This window comes from Cheilinus undulatus, linkage group 2 (assembly GCF_018320785.1).
Source record: "Cheilinus undulatus linkage group 2, ASM1832078v1, whole genome shotgun sequence".
Classification (NCBI taxonomy): Eukaryota; Metazoa; Chordata; class Actinopteri; order Labriformes; family Labridae; genus Cheilinus; species Cheilinus undulatus.
The window spans coordinates 48,552,463-48,569,930 of record NC_054866.1 but is presented as its reverse complement, the minus strand read 5'-3'; the positions used below and the strand labels follow the sequence as shown (position 1 = coordinate 48,569,930).

The 17,468-nt window shown below is 38.7% G+C and overlaps 1 protein-coding gene across 2 annotated transcripts in view; it reads left to right on the top strand.

Moving 5' to 3' along the window:
• Window positions 1-17,468, top strand: part of slc8a2b (solute carrier family 8 member 2b) — a 255,395-nt gene that overhangs the window by 161,357 nt on the left and 76,570 nt on the right. For both annotated transcript variants that reach the window (XM_041805899.1, XM_041805907.1), the window contains one exon: window positions 44-106. The gene's annotated coding sequence lies outside the window, so the exon portion shown is untranslated. The remainder of the gene's footprint in view (window positions 1-43; window positions 107-17,468) is intronic.

The window sequence follows — 17,468 nt, the reverse complement described above, 5'->3', positions numbered from 1 at the left end:
AGTGAAAATCTCTCATCTCTTAATCTCTCTCTCTTGTCTGCAGACTGCCACTGAGTAGGAGCTCTATGTGGATCAAGATTTAAAGCAGGAGCACCTGAGACTAGTGGTGAGTTGGCTTCCCTCCTTGCCTCATCTTTTCATCTTTTATTATTCTGGTGATATTTCTCCGGGGATCAGCGGTAATAGGCCAGACGCTGACACTGAGAGCAGACAGAGGAGAAAAGATCCCAAAGCTGCGAGTCTGGATGGTGAAATACAAACACTTTCTTCTGTCTCTGATCCAGCTCACCTACAGCAGGTGAAACCCTCACTTGTGAAATATACCTCGTACATATCCATCATGGGGTTTTTTCACGGGAACTAGAACATTTCATTCTAATTTAGGAATCACTGACTTTATGTTACCCCAACATAAAGTCCCTGCATGGGCAGATTGGCTGCTCAATTACAGCAAAAATTATGACCATGACCATTTCGACTGAAATTACCATCACCATGATTAGACACGATGTCTAATTTGTTGTAGTTCTTCAGGCATCAGTTACCTCTAGCACCAGCTATGTTTAATATAGTGTTAATTTCGCTGACTAAAACTATGACTAAAAATGATCGTCGACAGCCTTTTTTCCAGGACAAAAATTAAATTGAGACTAACAAAAATAGATCTGTGATGACTAAAACTGACAAAAACTAAGTTTAGTTTTCATCAAGATGACTAAAACTGGACTAAAATGTAATGTAATTTTTGTCGGACATTCAAAATCCATAATATTTCTCCACTATGGGTAAATCTGTCAAAAAACAATGCATCTGTATCTCTTCTGCCTCTCAGCTGTGGAAAGCAGGGACCCCAGGTTTGGCAGAGTGCAGAGAACACGCTACCATGATTTGGTACTAGATTAAGGCAAGAAAATAAATGCTTGGACTACAAGTGAAGATTAAAATTTGAGGACTTTTTATGGACTAAAACTAGACTAAAATGTTTTGAGTTTTCGTCGACTAGAACTATACTAAAACTAAAAAGGATGGAAATTACTAAAATGTGACAAAAACTAAAATGCATTTCATTTGAAGACTGAAACGAAGACTAAACATAAAAATAGCTGCCAAAATTAACACTGGTTTAATATAAGTCTTAGGTTTTTGCATGAATTTCTTACGTTTCAACTTAAGCTGTGTCATTGTTTGTATACACCGCAGAAAATCATTATATAGCATTTATTCAGGCATGCTACAGAGTCAAGCACAGCCATACCTGATCTCAGGCAAGCCCGCATCAGCTGATGACCAGCTGATGCTCTAAACATGCTGTTGACTAATGTCTGGCCTTGTCCACACGGAGACGAAAATGATATATTTCCGTTTCATTTTGAAAAAGGTTTCTGTTAACATGGGATTGTTTCAGATATGTCCGTGTAAGCATGGAATCAGTGAAAGCAACTGAAAATGCTGTAATATATATGCCAAGCCTGTAAGTGGCACTGCAATGCTGCAACAGAAATGCATCAAAAGAGAGAAGTAGATTAAGGAGCATATGTATAATCTATTATAATATAATATCTACGCGGTGGATCTAAGAACATCTGGTGTATGTTGTTCTCGTTGGTGGTAAAGGAGCATCGTTTTTGCTCTGTAGCTTCTGCAGCACGAACACAACCCCGTAATCTGCCATTGTTGTTTTGACTTGTCCTGTGCATGCTGCTTAACTGGGCGATGCTATTTATGGCGTAATCGTTTGAAAAAAGATGCGGTTGGCTGTCCACACGAAGACAAAACAGTAGGCATTTACAGATTTGTTCACTCTTGAACCCAGTTTCAAAAAGTAGCGTTTACGGCAGGGGTGTCAAACTCAAGGCCCAGGGGCCAAAATCCAGCCAGTGGAACAGTTAAATCCGGCCCGCAAGATGATCTCATATTTCTGTTATAACCGGCCCATCAGTATGAGGTCTGCAGATTTCCTCAAGTATAAAAATGTGAATTTATCCTTGATGATTTAAGATATCCTTGTTAAGTCATTAAATCTGAAAAAGTAAGGAGTAAACATATTTAGATAAGAAGTCAGGATTGTGGGAAAAGAAAATAATTTGTGTTTTAATTTCATATTTTCAATTTTGCATCTAACAATTAGGACCCAAACTTAGGATTTTTACTTTTTATTTCATACTTTGCGCATTTCAGGTGATATTTTTGACTTCTCATAACATATTTTGAGCTTAAAGATTCATAATTCTGATTTTTAATTCATATTTTGACCTTTAACCAGTTATTTTGCATTTTATCTCATATTTTCAACTCCAGACTTTGGCTTCATAATCCCATAGTTTGATCCTTTAGATCCTTTAGACAATTTAATTTTGATTTTATTTTAAATCATGTTTTGACTTTTAATTTCATGATTATAAATTTTATTTCATATTTCACCTTGTAAAGGCATGGTTTTGATTTTCTTTCTATTTCTTTCTAATATAGTTGCCTTTAAAAAAAAACATTATTTTTCAATTTCAATGTCATATTTTGACCCTTTTCATAAATTTACTTTTCTCAGATTGTGAGCATTTAAACTTATCTTTAACTTTTTAAATGTCCAAATAATTTATCATCAGTGCTAAGGTTTTTTTCCCCATATTTTATTACTGGTAAAATGAAGTTGACAGTTTCTGGTTAAAAAGTTGACCCTGTTAGGCCCTCAGGTTAGACCTGAATCCAGAATCCATCCCCTGCTGTGATTGAGTTTGACACCCCTGGTTTACGGCCTCCAAAACCCCATCTCTATGTGGATGAAATGCCAATACAACAAAAAACTTTTGCGTATACTTCTGAATCTGTCTCTGTGTGGACAGGGCCTTGGGCTGCCTTATTTAAACTACTCTTGCCTTGCTACACTCTGCCGTTCTCTCTGCAAGCATTCTTGCAACCCTCCTCCACCCCAGCTCCTCCTTCATTCTGCTTCTGACTTAATAAGTGTCATTCTGTTGTCACTGATGCTTCCTCTGCTCTGGGGTTTTTGCTCCTTCTCTCTCAGCTTAAGTGTGATTTAATAAATGCTGATAAAGAAATATTTATAGCCGCAGCTTCTTAGTGTTTCTTGGCAAAGTGACTGAATTTAAGGTTCATCCTAACTAGTAGAGTGTCATGTATAACGTAATCAAATCATTGTTTCAGATAAGTTTTTATTTGATTTAACAAATAAATCAAAAATGATTTTAAATGCAGTGTTTGTCCTGATGCTGCCAGATTGTCCCTGAATGGACTAACAACAGAGAATACCTTCTGCTAACTGGTGTTTCCTCACTAACGCCCCTCTGACATGTAAATTTATAATACTGAGCACACATTTGAAGGCACACTTCTACACATAAGTACATAGAGATTTATAATATGCACAAAGACCATCACATATGTTTGTACAAACACACATGCAGAGTCACACGTGCGTGCAAACCATGACCTGGAGGTTGAAGGCTGAAAGGGCAAAAGCAATGCATTCTGGGTAACAGAAACAGTAATGGCTCATTAGTTATATCCCACGGTAGCAAAGCCAAGTGGTGATGAATGGGCGCTGTGGGGTGTGTGTTACTGTGTGTTTCAGTCTTTTCTGCACTCTTTTTTCGTGTGTGGGTGTGTGTGTGTGTGTGTGTGTGTGTGTGTGTGTGTGTGGTTTTTATGCATCACTTTGTGCTAATTAATGTTCAAGTTCATCTCCACTGAGCACTTCTGTGTGTCTGTGTGTAGTTTGTGTGAGTCTGCTGTGGATCTCTGTTAATCCGGCTCTCCTCACTCTGAGCCGGATGATGGAGCTCAGGACTTTTGTCATTTTGTCAGGACTCCGGGAAGAAAACTGCAAAAGGACTCAATTACTGTATGCTGGTCGACCCTGATCATGATAATACACACAAACAGAGGCGCACACAAACACACACATGTCCCATGCATCCTGTGGCTCAGATGTTGTTTCCTAGTACCCTCCATCTTTCCTTCCCCTCAGCTAAAGATCTCTGAGTGTCCTCTCCTGCTGTCACTACCATTTCTTCCTCCATTCTTCTATCTCCTCTCCTCTTTCCTTCTTTATATCCTAAACCCATCCACATGTCTGTCACCTTTGCCTCTTTGTCTTCCTTTCTACCAGAGCTGCACTTAAATGGGTTGTATGTGGAGCTGTGCATGTCTATATGAATCTCTCTATGTTTGGAATAGCCTGCTGCAGCGGTGACAGGTGGTAAACCAGTGTCAGTATCATCACAAAATGTATTTTTATAGTTTCAACAGCACTGATTTAAACATGCTAAACACACTCAGTAACCAACAGCACTGCCTCCTCCATGTATCAGACCAGCTGTTCGTGTTGCAGCACAGCAGTCAAGTGATAATGATTTTTTTCAAAGTTTAATAAATGCAAATAACAGCAAAATTAAGTGGGCAATGGGCGAGGTAGAACGAAACCAGCCTGACTGTATTGTGCCAAATGTGAAGTCTGGTGGAGGAGGGATTGGCTAGCCCCCTTATCTCCAGTGGAGGCCAATCTTAATGCTTCAGCATAACAAGACATTTTGGGCAATGCTATGCTTGCAACCTTGTGGCAACAGTTTGAGGAAGGCCCTTTTCTATTCCAGCATGACTGTGCCTCAGTGCACAAAGCAAGGACTATACAGACATGTTTAATGAGTTCAGAGTGGAAGAACTGACTTGTATGTAACCCATATCTTAACCCACCTGAGCTCCTCTGGGATGAACTGGAACAGAGATTATGACCTAGACCCTCTCATCCACCACCAGTGCCTGATCTCATAAATGCCCTACAGAATGAATGGGCAAAAATTCCCACAGAAACACTCCAAAATCTTTTGGAAATCCTTCCATGTTAGAGCAGCACCTCCATATTAAAGTACATGTATTTCAATACAAGGTCATTACAGTCCCTGTGGGTGTAATGGTCAGATGGCCAAATATTTTTTGTATGTTAAGTCTGACAAGTTATTCACAATCCCTAGTTGTTACATTGTTCAAATATTTTAATTGTGAAAGACCCATGACCGAAATGAGGGTTTTCATTGGAAGCTCTACCATCACAGGTTCAGCTACAAACATCTGGATAGTGAGAACTGAACACACATTTTTAAAGTCATCTCTCTGATCTTATTCGCAAACATGAAATGAGTATTCATGCATTTAACCTGCATTTAAATGTGAAATCCCTTTAATTTTGTTAAATACCCATAAAAAAAACATCACCACTGAGTAAAAAAAAAAAAAGAATTATCTGTGAAAATCAACATGCTGGTAAGACTTGTATCAACCATCTTACACAGAATTATTGATGAGTTTGTTTGTGATTGTGCGGGATAGTAGAAATGACAGTGATAGATGCATCTATGCATGCAGTGAGGCGATTGAACTAACAGAGGAGAGAGTCTTGGGGTGTGTGTGTAATATAAATGAGGTTTGAGGAGTCTCAGAGGTGTGTTTTTCTGTAATAGAGCACAGATGAAAAGGACTTATTAACATAATTGTGAAAGTGAAAAATTGAAGGAAGATAAAATGTCAAACATTATTCAGAAAGACTTCTGAGTTTATGCTTTACTTTTTCTCAATTTTTCTTCATCTTTAAGTAGTGCTTCATACACTATATTGCCAAAAGTATTCCCTCACCTGCCTTCACTTGCATATGAACTTAAGTGACATCCCATTCTTAATCCATAGGGTTTAATATGACGTCGGTCCACCCTTTGCAGCTATAACAGCTTCAACTCTTCTGGGAAGGCTTTCCACAAGGTTTAGGAGTGTGTTTATGGGAATTTTACACCATTCTTCCATTTGTGAGGTCACACACTGATGTTGGAAGAGAAGGCCTGGCTCTCAGTCTCCGATCTAATTCACGCCAAAAGTGTTCTATCAGGTTAAGGTCAGGACTCTGTGCAAACCAGTCAAGTTCATTCACGCCAAACTCTCTCATCCATGTCTTTATGGACCTTGCTTTGCGCACTGGTGCACAGTCATGTTGGAACAGGAAGGGGCCATCCCCAAACTGTTCCCACAAAGTTGGGAGCATGGAATTGTCCAAAATCTCTTGCTATGCTGAAGCATTCAGAGTACCTTTCACTGGAACTAAGGGGCCAAGCCCAGCTCCTGAAAAACAAGCCCTCACCATTTTCCCCCCTCCACCAAACTTTACACTTGGCATAATGCCAGTCCCAGACTCCTCCATCAGATTGCCAGATGGAGAAGTGCGATTCGTCACTCCAGAGAACGCGCCTCCACTGCTCTAGAGTCCAGTAGCAGCGTGCTTTACACCACTGCATCTGATGCTTTGCATTGCACTTAGTGATGTATGGCTTGGATGCAGCTGCTCAGCCATGGACACCCATTCCATGAAGCTCTCTACGCACTGTTCTTGAGCTAATCTGAAGGCCACATGAAGTTTGGAGGTCTGTAGTGATTGACTCTGCAGAAAGTTGGCGACCTCTGCACACTGTGCACCTCAGCATCCGCTGACCCCGCTCCATCATTTTACGTGGCCTACCACTTCGTGGCTGAGTTGCTGTCTTTCCCAATCATTTCCAATTTGTTATAATACCACTGACAGTTGACTGTGGAAGATTTAGGAGTGAGGAAATTTCACCACTGGACTTGTTGCACAGGTGGCATCCTATCACAGTACCACGCTGGAATTCACTGAGCTCCTGAGAGTGACCCATTCTTTCACAAATGTTTGTACAAACAGTCTGCATGCCTAGGTGCTTGATTTTATACACCTTTGGCCATGGAAGTGATTGGAACACCTGATTTCAATTATTTGGATGGGTGAGTGAATACTTTTGGCAATATAGTGTATTTATCAGGTTTATCAGCTTACATCATCTTTGTTATTTAAATCGTGTTCATGGTTAAAATGTATGATTATGTGACCTAGTTAAGTAAACTTTCATGTGCTTGTGTCTTTTAAATTCAATAAAACCTTGAAATGCATTGAGATTAAAATGCAGAGAAAGGTGTCCTCTTTCTGCTGGCATCACCTTCCCTGTAAAAACTCATTTTACTCCTGATTTCTGCGTCTGCTGCTGCAGCTTCAGGACTCACAGAGAGATGATGGATGGATATGAGCGAAGAGCTTCCTGCTGCAGAGGAATGATTTGAAGAAATCTTCAGACTTCTTTCCCCTTTTCTTAGGACATTGTCTTTACTTCAGGCTGCTCCATGGTGTAAAAATGAAAAATGTGAAAAAAGAGGCTGAGAGGCCGCTATAGAGTGAGAGAGGACACACACAGCGTACAGTGAGATGGATGGAGGAAATCTAAGAGTGGGCAAGATGAATTGTCCTCGTTATAAAACCATCTGTGGTGTTCAGGGAAAGGACAGGAAATAGGAAGGAAATCCACTTTTGAACAATATTCCTTAGAAGGTTTCTTTTCGATGCTGCAGCACAGAGCATCAGAATAAAAATCCTGGAGAGCAGTGTTAGACAAACTTTAGAGAACCCAACTCTGACCCGAGAGTCAAATCACCAAACTCTGCTGAGAAACTTCCAGCTAACATGCTCCTCAGTGCTTGTTGAGCTACTTCAGTAACTTTTAGCTGCTTTAGCGAGTTTCTCTAAGTTGTTAAATGTGGAAACTTTGTTAGTGTCGAGTACAATCCCTCATCTCTTGACAAAATTTTCCTATACTTTCCATCAGTGAACTTGTTTTTTCTCTTCTCAATAAGAAGCCAGGAGCTGCAGTACATTTAGATTCTGTTAGCATCATCATAACCTCCACAGTGAGATCGGTTTTAGCCGTGAATTAAATGTGGAGTGGAGTTTCATGGTAAATTATTCATGTAGCTTTGCCCCTGTGTGTCTGAGCAGGTGTAAAGACTCCAAACAAAACATCACTGAGTTTCCTGCAGAATATCTGACAACATTTATCTCTGACTCTGAATGCAAAACAGAAGGAAATAAAGGGGAAAAGTTGCAGTGTTGTTCTGAAAGACTTCACTTTGATTTTAAAAAAGACTGAGCGTTGAGTCTGAGAGTCCCCCCGTCTATTTCACCATCTTTGTCATAAATATGAGAGCTTAGGTTGAGCTGGCTTGAAGGGAATTGTGGAAGTGTTCCTGTTTTCATGTCTGCTGCAAAAGTCAGTCAGAATGCACGATATTGAATTTTTTTTTTGCAGATATTTGATATTTACAAAGTCATTTAAATAATACCGATATTTAAATGTAGTTCCTCAGGAAGTGCTCTATTCTAATGATGCTATTCATGTCTCTGTAGCCATTTTGGAGGCTTTTCTAGCAAGTCTGGAACATAGGTGACTTTCCAGGGCTTTCCAGATCAAATCCACAACAGTACCTCCGATGTTATTCATTTTGTAATCCATTTTTGAATGGTTAGCAATGGCTAGCAGCTTGTGCTATCCAGCGTATTAGTGATGGGTCGTTTGTGAACAAGCTGGTTCAAAGAGCTGGCTCTTTTACGCGAATGATAAAGAGTCGATCCAAATTGAGAGCTGTTTTATATTTTTTATAACTATTGCTACAATTGTTATTATTTTCATATAGATTTTGTGTTTCTGTGTGCTATTTTGATTGATTAGTAGGGATGGTCTTTTATCCTCTACCACAGGCATACCATGCATTAAGGACTCATGTTTGATGGTGTAACATTACTGTTTTATTTCAGTTGAGTCATACATCCCACCCTATGAGCAAATATCATCTCACCCATTTTGGGGAGACAGTAGATGTTGAAAAATAATTACATGATATTTTCATCCATTTTGAAAATTGAGCACAGTTGGAGTAAAATACCTGCCCAAATATCAATCTTTTGTTATAACGTTGCTAAAATGGTACCCAAATGAAGAGCCGTTTAGGAGCCAAAAGAGCTGGCTCTTTTTGCTGAGCCGAGCCAAATGAGCCGGATCACTGAAAAGAGCCATAATTCCCATCACTACACCATATTGTTTTGTCAAATGGACTGTGACACATGACAGGCTGTTTCATCATCTTGTCGTGCTTTGCAAAACTGTGCGTGTCTTTACTTAGAGCTATTCTATTATGTCTGTGATATGGCCTGCTGTGTAAAGCTACAACTACAGCCAACACAAAGAAGCAGAAAACATTTTTTTAAATATATGAATATATTTAAGGCTTGTTGTCACAGAATGATTTTTTTTTTTCCTATTTCTGGTCCCCAGGAGATGGGAAACGAGTTTTTGCAAAAAAAAAAATCTTAGTCTTTATTGTTTACTGTGTCATACACAAACAAAAAGAAAACAAACAAACATAAATTCCTGATATGAGATTATCAGATGTCAGTGAGTCATTTTGTACATGCACTCCTGCATATTTCTCAACCTATTACAGTGTCACATATTTTACCGTTTAAGACAGGTTTATGTTGGTCTCAGAGGTCCCCAAAACATGCCTGTGAAGTTTGTTGCTGAAAAAAAACTCCGGTATCGGATTTCTACATGTCTAAGAAACCTCTCTGTTTCAGCCCTGCTCAGAATGAGCTGTTTCTGTGTCTGTGGCTTTAAATGTCAATGAGCTGTCTGACTCCGCCCCTCTCAGGAAATGGAAGTGGCTTAATAGATGTGGCTCTCCTGATCCTCTTCTCAGCAGGATCAGGAGAGCAGGGCGGAACTTTCTTCCAAGCAGGAAGGGGGGGGGGTTTGTCTCATTCTTGATGGGATTGTGGTCAGGCGAGGGGCAGATATTTTTGTTAAAAAAGCCTGAAAACATGTATTTTGCATAATATGTGACTTTTTTTTTTTTAAAAGTGTATTGACAGAATGATGACTGTGAAGCTCTCTCCTAGCTTTACATCAGGGTTTCAGACCACACTGGTGTACATCATAAATCAGTCTCTTCATTTGATTCACACTGGTTAAAAAATATGTTATCTAGCACTTAATTTTCTTTAAAATACAAATCACTTTAATCTTAAAATGAGATAAATATGATTACCAAAATGCATCAATTAAGCACAATTTAAAAAAAAAAAAATATTGATCATTTGACAGCTCTTACTTATAGCTGTTTGTTTCTGGCAAATTTATTTCAATGGTTTTTAAAAACCAATTTCTTAAGTTAAGGTTCTTCTGTCATGTCAGCCATGTTTGATAAAGTAAAAACAAACAGTGTTAAGAAATTTTCACTTGTTTAGTAATGAAATCAGTCAATAGTCCTTCCATCTTGCCTGTACACCAAATAAAACAAAGTATCATTAGTGGTACTGATAAAGTCTCATATCATTAATGGTTTCACTATCAATAGAAATAAAGGATCCTTATTCCCAGCCAGGATCAGGATAATCTGACTTTGATCCCAGTTTAAAAAGAGCAATGACTCACACTGAGTCCAATCTTTAACTAAAAGGTTCTAAGTCAGTGTTTAACTCTGTAATATCATATGAGAGGAAGTTTAATCAGGATATTTAATCTTTCCAAACTGCTGTGAGAAAATTAGTTGGAGAGAAGATGGATGGCTCCTTGAGTATCTGATCAACAGAAACATGATAGCAGACATTCATCACAGAGTGATGCCTCTTTTGCCTCATAAACAATCTTTGGCAAAGTGCAGACAAAAGTGGTGACAGCAGCCTGGTTTAATTGTGACCTTCTATCCTGTTATTAAAAGGATTAGAGTTATTAGTTAGCGGCTGATGGGAGGCCGTTTGTCACTCGAATCTGTGAAAGCGTCGCTGTGACATTTAAAATGAGGAGCTGTTGTACTCTGAACGGAGAGATAACAGATTAGTTACACTGCAGTTTAGCTAATTAGTGTATCAGTGTCCTCAGATTTAATTAAGCCCTTCATTTTAGAAGGATAAAAGATCACAATCACTGAACCGCTGACACACACTCACAGCTAGTTATGAAATTAAAACTGAGCTGCTGATGGTATTCCCTCTAAAGCCACATAACTAAAGAGAGCAGGGATGACTGGCCGTCAATTATCAACACTTTTAAATAATTTGTTTTTAGAGGATACAATCTCAGATATTTTACTTTAGTATTAAAAACTTCAGACCTCTGGTCGTATTAACTACAGACTGCTACAGGTGAAAGAGAGAGCATCCTCTAAACTGCTCACAGTGGAAAAGTTACACCACTGAATCATCTCAAACTGCCACAGATGTGTGTCAATTTAGTGCTCAGGAGTTTGCAGGCATGTTTTATGAATTAAAGACACAAAATTATGCAATATTGGCTGGGAAGCACCTCTATTTTTGTTGTGGTGTTGTGGTGTTGTGGTATGGACGTGCAGCTGGCAGCAGCACACCTCCAAAAAGTAGGAATAAGTAGATAGGGCTATGTTTACAGTTGTATACCATTCCCTCTTCTTTTAACAACAGACTGTAAGGTCTAGGAAGTAAAGAGACCAGCTGCTGGAGTTTTGGGAGAGGAATGTTATCCCATTTTTGTCTGTTGTTCCAGTTGCCTTGAAAGTCCTGGGTGTCCTTTGTAGGATTTTTTTGTTTTATGATGCTCCGAATGTTTACTGTCGTTGAAAGGTCTAGACTGTTCAGGCCAGTTCAGCCCTCAGATTCTTCTATTGTGATTGTGCTGTATTGTGCTGTTGTGATGGATGTGGTCAAGCATTTTCTTGCTGAAATAGTCAAGAGCTTCCCTGAAAGAGACGTTGTCTGCTCTAAAACCTCTATCTACTTTACAGCATTGATAGTGTCTTTCCAGATGTGTAAGCTGCCCATGCCATAGGCACTAATGCAGCCCCGTACCATCAGGTATACAGGCTTTAGAACTGTGCTGATAACAAGCTGGATGGTCTGTCTCCTCTTTAATCCTCAAGACATGGAATCCATGGTTTCAAAAAAAGAATTTCAAAATTGGATTCATCTGACCACAGAACAGTTTTCCATTTAGCCTCAGTCCATTTAAAATGAGCTTTGGCCCAGAGAAGACAGCAACATTTTTTGATCTTGTTCACATATGGCTTCTTTTTCCTAATGATTCAGCCTGAATTTTCATTTGTGGACGGCATGGCAAACTGTGTTGACAGACAGTGATTTCATGAAGTATTCCTGAGTTCATGCAGTGATTTCCAGGACAGAATCATGTCTGTTTTTATGCAGGGACCCCAAAGATCACCAGCATCAAAAACTGACTTTCAATCTTGTTGTTTGCTCTCAGAGATTTCTCCAGATTCTCTGAATCTCTCTGTTATTATTGACTATAGATGGTGGGATATTTGACGTTTTCACAATTCTACACTGAGGAACATTTTTCTGAAATTGTTCCATAATTTTTTGACATATTTTTTCACTGATTGGTGAACCCCTGACCATCTCTATTTCTGAGAGACTCTGCCTAAGATGCCCCCTAAATGAGTGACTTATTTTTTCTACGTAGGCAGTTGCCCTGTGAGACTTTGGGAATGGTTGATTCATTTAAAATTATTTAGTTAGTGCCTATGAAGCATTTGTAGTTAATTGTCCCTTTAATGCAACTTAACACAAGCCAGGTTTTTTGAAATTACAAATTATATGGGTTTTATGGAGGAGCGACTCGCTTTGATTTAGTGGGCTGATATATATATAAAAATGACCCAGAAATGACGTGGGAATTATGAAGGAAGTTTTTAAGAAATTATAAATGAAGGCATTCAAAAATCACCTAAAATACATAAAAAAATAACTTTCAATTTATTCAAGAAGTACACAGTTTAGTTTAGTGGGGCAAAATGAAGAAATTTCCTGGGAATGATCAAGCAACTTTTATAGAAAATTATCATCTTTCTATCATTTTTGAGAAATCACTTCCTTAATTTTGCTCTAATTCTGATTCATTACTCAGTGAAATGCCCCTTTATTACTACAGGTGATTTCCACCTTGTTCTGGAAAAATGACTCATAATTACTACACATCACTGTAAAATTACTCAATAATTAGGGCACACTAAAATAAAATAGTTACTGAATGTCATGTCATGAAAACAGTCCTCTTATATTGTGCTGTGGTGTGCAGCCCAGAATGAGTCAACTATTTAAAAATCCAACCAGAGGTTATTTATGGCCCAGCAGGACTTATTCTGTAATCTGTCTGTAAATATAAATCTGGGACAGTTAGACCAAGGGAACACAATATTCAGCATTATATTTGTGTTTACCCTAAGATTAAAATGCATCCTCTCATTGTCAGTGTTAACACCGTTTTCCTTGCAGGATTTAACTCTATTGTTAACAGCTACTGCAGACAGACCATTCAGACCAGGATTAGACCCAGAATCCATCTTTCCAAACTGGTATTACATGTGCTCAGAGATGATAGACAGCGTTTATTTAGCAGCCTGACTCTGGTGAATGCAGCCCAGAGGAAGTTAAACCTCTGAGGTGTGACTCTAAGAGGAAACTTTGATATTTAGGACATTTTTCTGTTCACTGGTTAAAGCTAAAACTCAGAGAAATAGCCCACACATAGAGGTTAGAGCGTATAACAGAGGTGATGAATGGAGTGGAGTTAGTACAGAGTGATGAAGGTTTTATACCCTTTACTTTCCAGCTGTAGTTTGTCCCCACACAAAGAAACACTCAAATACACACCCACAATCAGGGAAAAAGCACCTACGGAGCAAACACAGCAGATCTGCACGCACAGCTGGAACGTAGGAGCTCTTTTTCAGCAGCCTGGGGAATAAAGTGTCCTACGAGCAGAGCATAATGTAAAACACTCAAAACAAAGAGCAAACACGCAACCAGAGCTGCAGTTTTCTTCTTCTGCTTCTTTATTCCTGACATTTTCCATTCATGCCCCATTTAACATCAATTTATGCTCTGATTTATTTTCTGCTTTTATATTACAGATATTCAACCTGTGCCCTTTTGTAGGAAGACTTAAACACAGCGACAGAAACGTTACTATTAGCTTCTGCTACTATGGTGCTGTTATAAGTGGATGCTTATGGCTGGCTGACTCTCTGACTGTGACACTGGAGTGGATAAAATATAATATATAACATCTTCTTCATCATAAAAAGCTTTCAGTGCAGTTCTTTGTTCTTTATCTAAAGTCTCTGTAAAGTGAAATCCAAATGTTATGTCTTAACACAGCAGATATGTTGGAATAAGGTTGCTGTAAACATGAGCCCATGACATCATCAGTCTTGATGGTGAATTGCCCCTCCCCCTAATGCTACAACGTTATAAAATCACAGAGCAGTTCATCTCAATACAGCCTGTTGTTAGCTGCTTTCAGAAAACAGTAAATGTAATCCCTCTGATCAGAAGTATTATTTAAATTTGAGAGGATTGTATTTCTTGTGAGTGGGCGTGGCATCAGCTCATTCAACAGTCAGGAATGCAGGAAAAGAAATTAATTTGTGTTTTAATTTCATATTTCAATTTAACATATCATTTTCAGTTAAATTTGGGGAAAGCACTTGAAGTATTCATTGTGTTGAGCTATTTCAATTCCTTTAGTTTGATTTGTTCATTGCAAACAGCTGAAAGTCTGTACATTTTCACTTTAAACCTGATTTGCAATGGGGGTTGAATAATTTTGATTACAGCTACACATCACCTGCAGCTATTCCAGTAGAATAGAGTAAAATAAGCAGGAATACATGATTTAAGTGTGAGTTTGCATGAGATTGAATTTAGCAGTAACTGCAGTTATGTAACATTGGACAAACTTCATTGTTTGGATGGAGAGACTCCGAGCAGCAGAATTAACACACTGCGTCTTTAAGATAAGACTGCACTAAATTGACTATGACATTTTCAAATTGAGTTTGCAAAACAGGATGCAAAAACAGGACAAACTTTTATTCCAGCAGCTCGAGGAATTCATGGGTGGATTGTGAAGTTTGGAGCTGAGCAGCAGCTCGTGTATAAAACATTTTTTATCCTGACATTCAGTCACAGTCTCACAGGCTGCTCTCAGACTCAGGGAGCAGTTTGGGGACCATGGAGAGATTTTGCATTTTTTGGGGTTGTCCTTTTGGGTCGATGCATTTCAACACGACATCCTCCTGCTTCCTCTCCGCTCCGTCGGCTGACTCTGATCGTCTCCTCGAAGGGAGCACGGCTCAGCAGGCAGAAACACAATGATTGTTGAGAGACCAATTTGCTCCCTGATTTATCCTCAATTTGTCCTAATGAGGGCGAGTTTTAGAGAACGAGGGAGGGAGGGGGAGTGGAAAACAGAGAGTGTTTGTTCGCCTCTCTTTGTTTTTTGTGCTTCATCATGTAGGTTCAGTCCCCATGCTCCCCCATTGTTTACCAGAGACCAAGAAGGCTCAAACTACAGAATAGAGAGATATTGTATGTGTCTTTTTAGGCTTGTTTGATTAAACACAGCTAAATTGTCAGTTATCATAGTCCCACATTTTCTTTATTTCTATTGAACTAGGAAGACTTGTACAATTTCTCTAGCAAAAATATTGCTTTTGCTTTGTTTGGTTCATTTTCAAACTACCCCACAGACTTGATGGCTCATAAGGTCAATAATCTGGTGCTTGATCAAATTTTGCCCACTGGGTGACTGTGGATCAGTAGGCAACTTCAGTCATCCCGCAATAATAAGGTCGTGAGTTCAATCCCCAGCTTCTGCAGTCTCATGTCAATGTGTCATTGGGAAAGACACGGCTCCCGATGGTGGTGTGTAAATGTGTATGGATGCATATGAAGCGGATTAGCTAATACTGATGACCATAGTAGGATATGTGGAGTGAATGGGGTGAATGGGTGTGAATGGGTAGGGGAGACCTGTGGTGTAAAAGCACCTTGTGTAGTCAGATGAATATTTATACAAGCTCAAGTCCATTTACCAATTTCCAAAACACAACCCAGAAAGTTCATGAAGCTATTATTGCCGCAAAAATGTGTACAAGTACAAAAGTACACAAATCTGCAAATGCATGGATAGATTTGCAAATGCATGCACAGATCTACAAATGCATGCACAGATCTACAAATGCATGCACAGATCTACAAATGCATGCACAGATCTACAAATGCATGCACAGATCTACAAAAACATGCATAGATCTACAAATGAATGCACAGATCTGCCAATGCATGCAAATATTTGCAAATCTGTCAAATTTTTTGCAAAGATGCAGTACATGCATTTGCAGATCTGTGTGATCAGACCACACATTTTGGAATTTGTGCCTGAATCTGCAAATCTATATTCCCGTTTGCAGATTTGTGTACAGATCTTTGCATGCATTTTCACATAGTTTTGCAACAACAATAGCTCCATAAGAAGAAGGTGTACTTAACATGTGTAAATATGTAAATATTATTGTTATTATTATTATTATTGCTAATTTTGGTTATATTGTATTTAAGTATTGTTTGCACATTCTATATATTACTTATGTTAAATATTGCTAATTTCTGTCTATCTCTTGTTGAGCTTTTCCCAATTGGCTGATCAATAAAGTTTATCTTATCTTATCTTATCTTATCTTATCTTATCTTATCTTATCTTATCTTATCTTATCTTATCTTATAAAAGTTCATTTAGACTACAGAGGACTGTGTTAAAAGGTGGAGGTGGGTTGTGATATTTTGCTTTAATGTTAAAATTAAACCCAGTCACTTCCTGTGACTGTGATGGTTTACTATCAGCAGGATCAATAGAATATCAATATGACCTTCTACAGTCAAACACTCTTCTGTCAGCGCATGACAAACTGCAGTCCATCTATCTATGTCTGCTCACAGCTGTTGCACACTCACATTTGTTTTTATAGTCGTCTCTGCTTCAGTACATTTATTGTTAATTAGCAGACGCTCCCTAAGAGCACACATGGTCATGCCTGGTGATGAAAAATGCAGAGACTTGTACTGATTTATACAAATGAGGCGATTTGTTTTATTTAAATCATCTTTCTATATTTTTAAAGCAAATGTGCCTTTTAATGTGTCTGTGTGTTTAATAGTATTCACTAAAGCATGATGTTTTGCATTTCATTAGAAATCTTAACCAAAGTCAGTTTGTAATGTGATGCAGAGCAGAGACAGCACTTCTTCTCTGCTTCTTCTCAACCTCTGAGTCTGTTTATATCAGAGTTAATCAGATAAACACTGGTCCCATCTGAGGCCACTATTTCTCCTACCATCAACACTACAGAGCTTCTGTTTCTCTTCTCTTTGTGTTTACATGGAAAATATGATGCTACATACTGTAGCTGACATCTCAGTCTCTGTATTTGTCTCCAGTTTTTTTGTGTGCATACACTAATATGAAAATGGTGCCTACACTTTCATCAACATAGTTCCCTGTATCCTCAGTGGAGATGCATATGATCAGATGATTAGATAATTAGAGCAACAGCATCAACCTTGTAGTATAAGGGGAACACAGACAAACTCATGAGGCGCGCTGCCTGCATGAAGACACCATGTTTAGTCCCAAAAATCCGCTGATTTAACAAATCCCTGATAAGTACCTATGCAGACTCTGTCCATTCCTGAAGCAGACTTAGCATAAATGCTCTGTTAGCTATGGGGTCAGGAACCT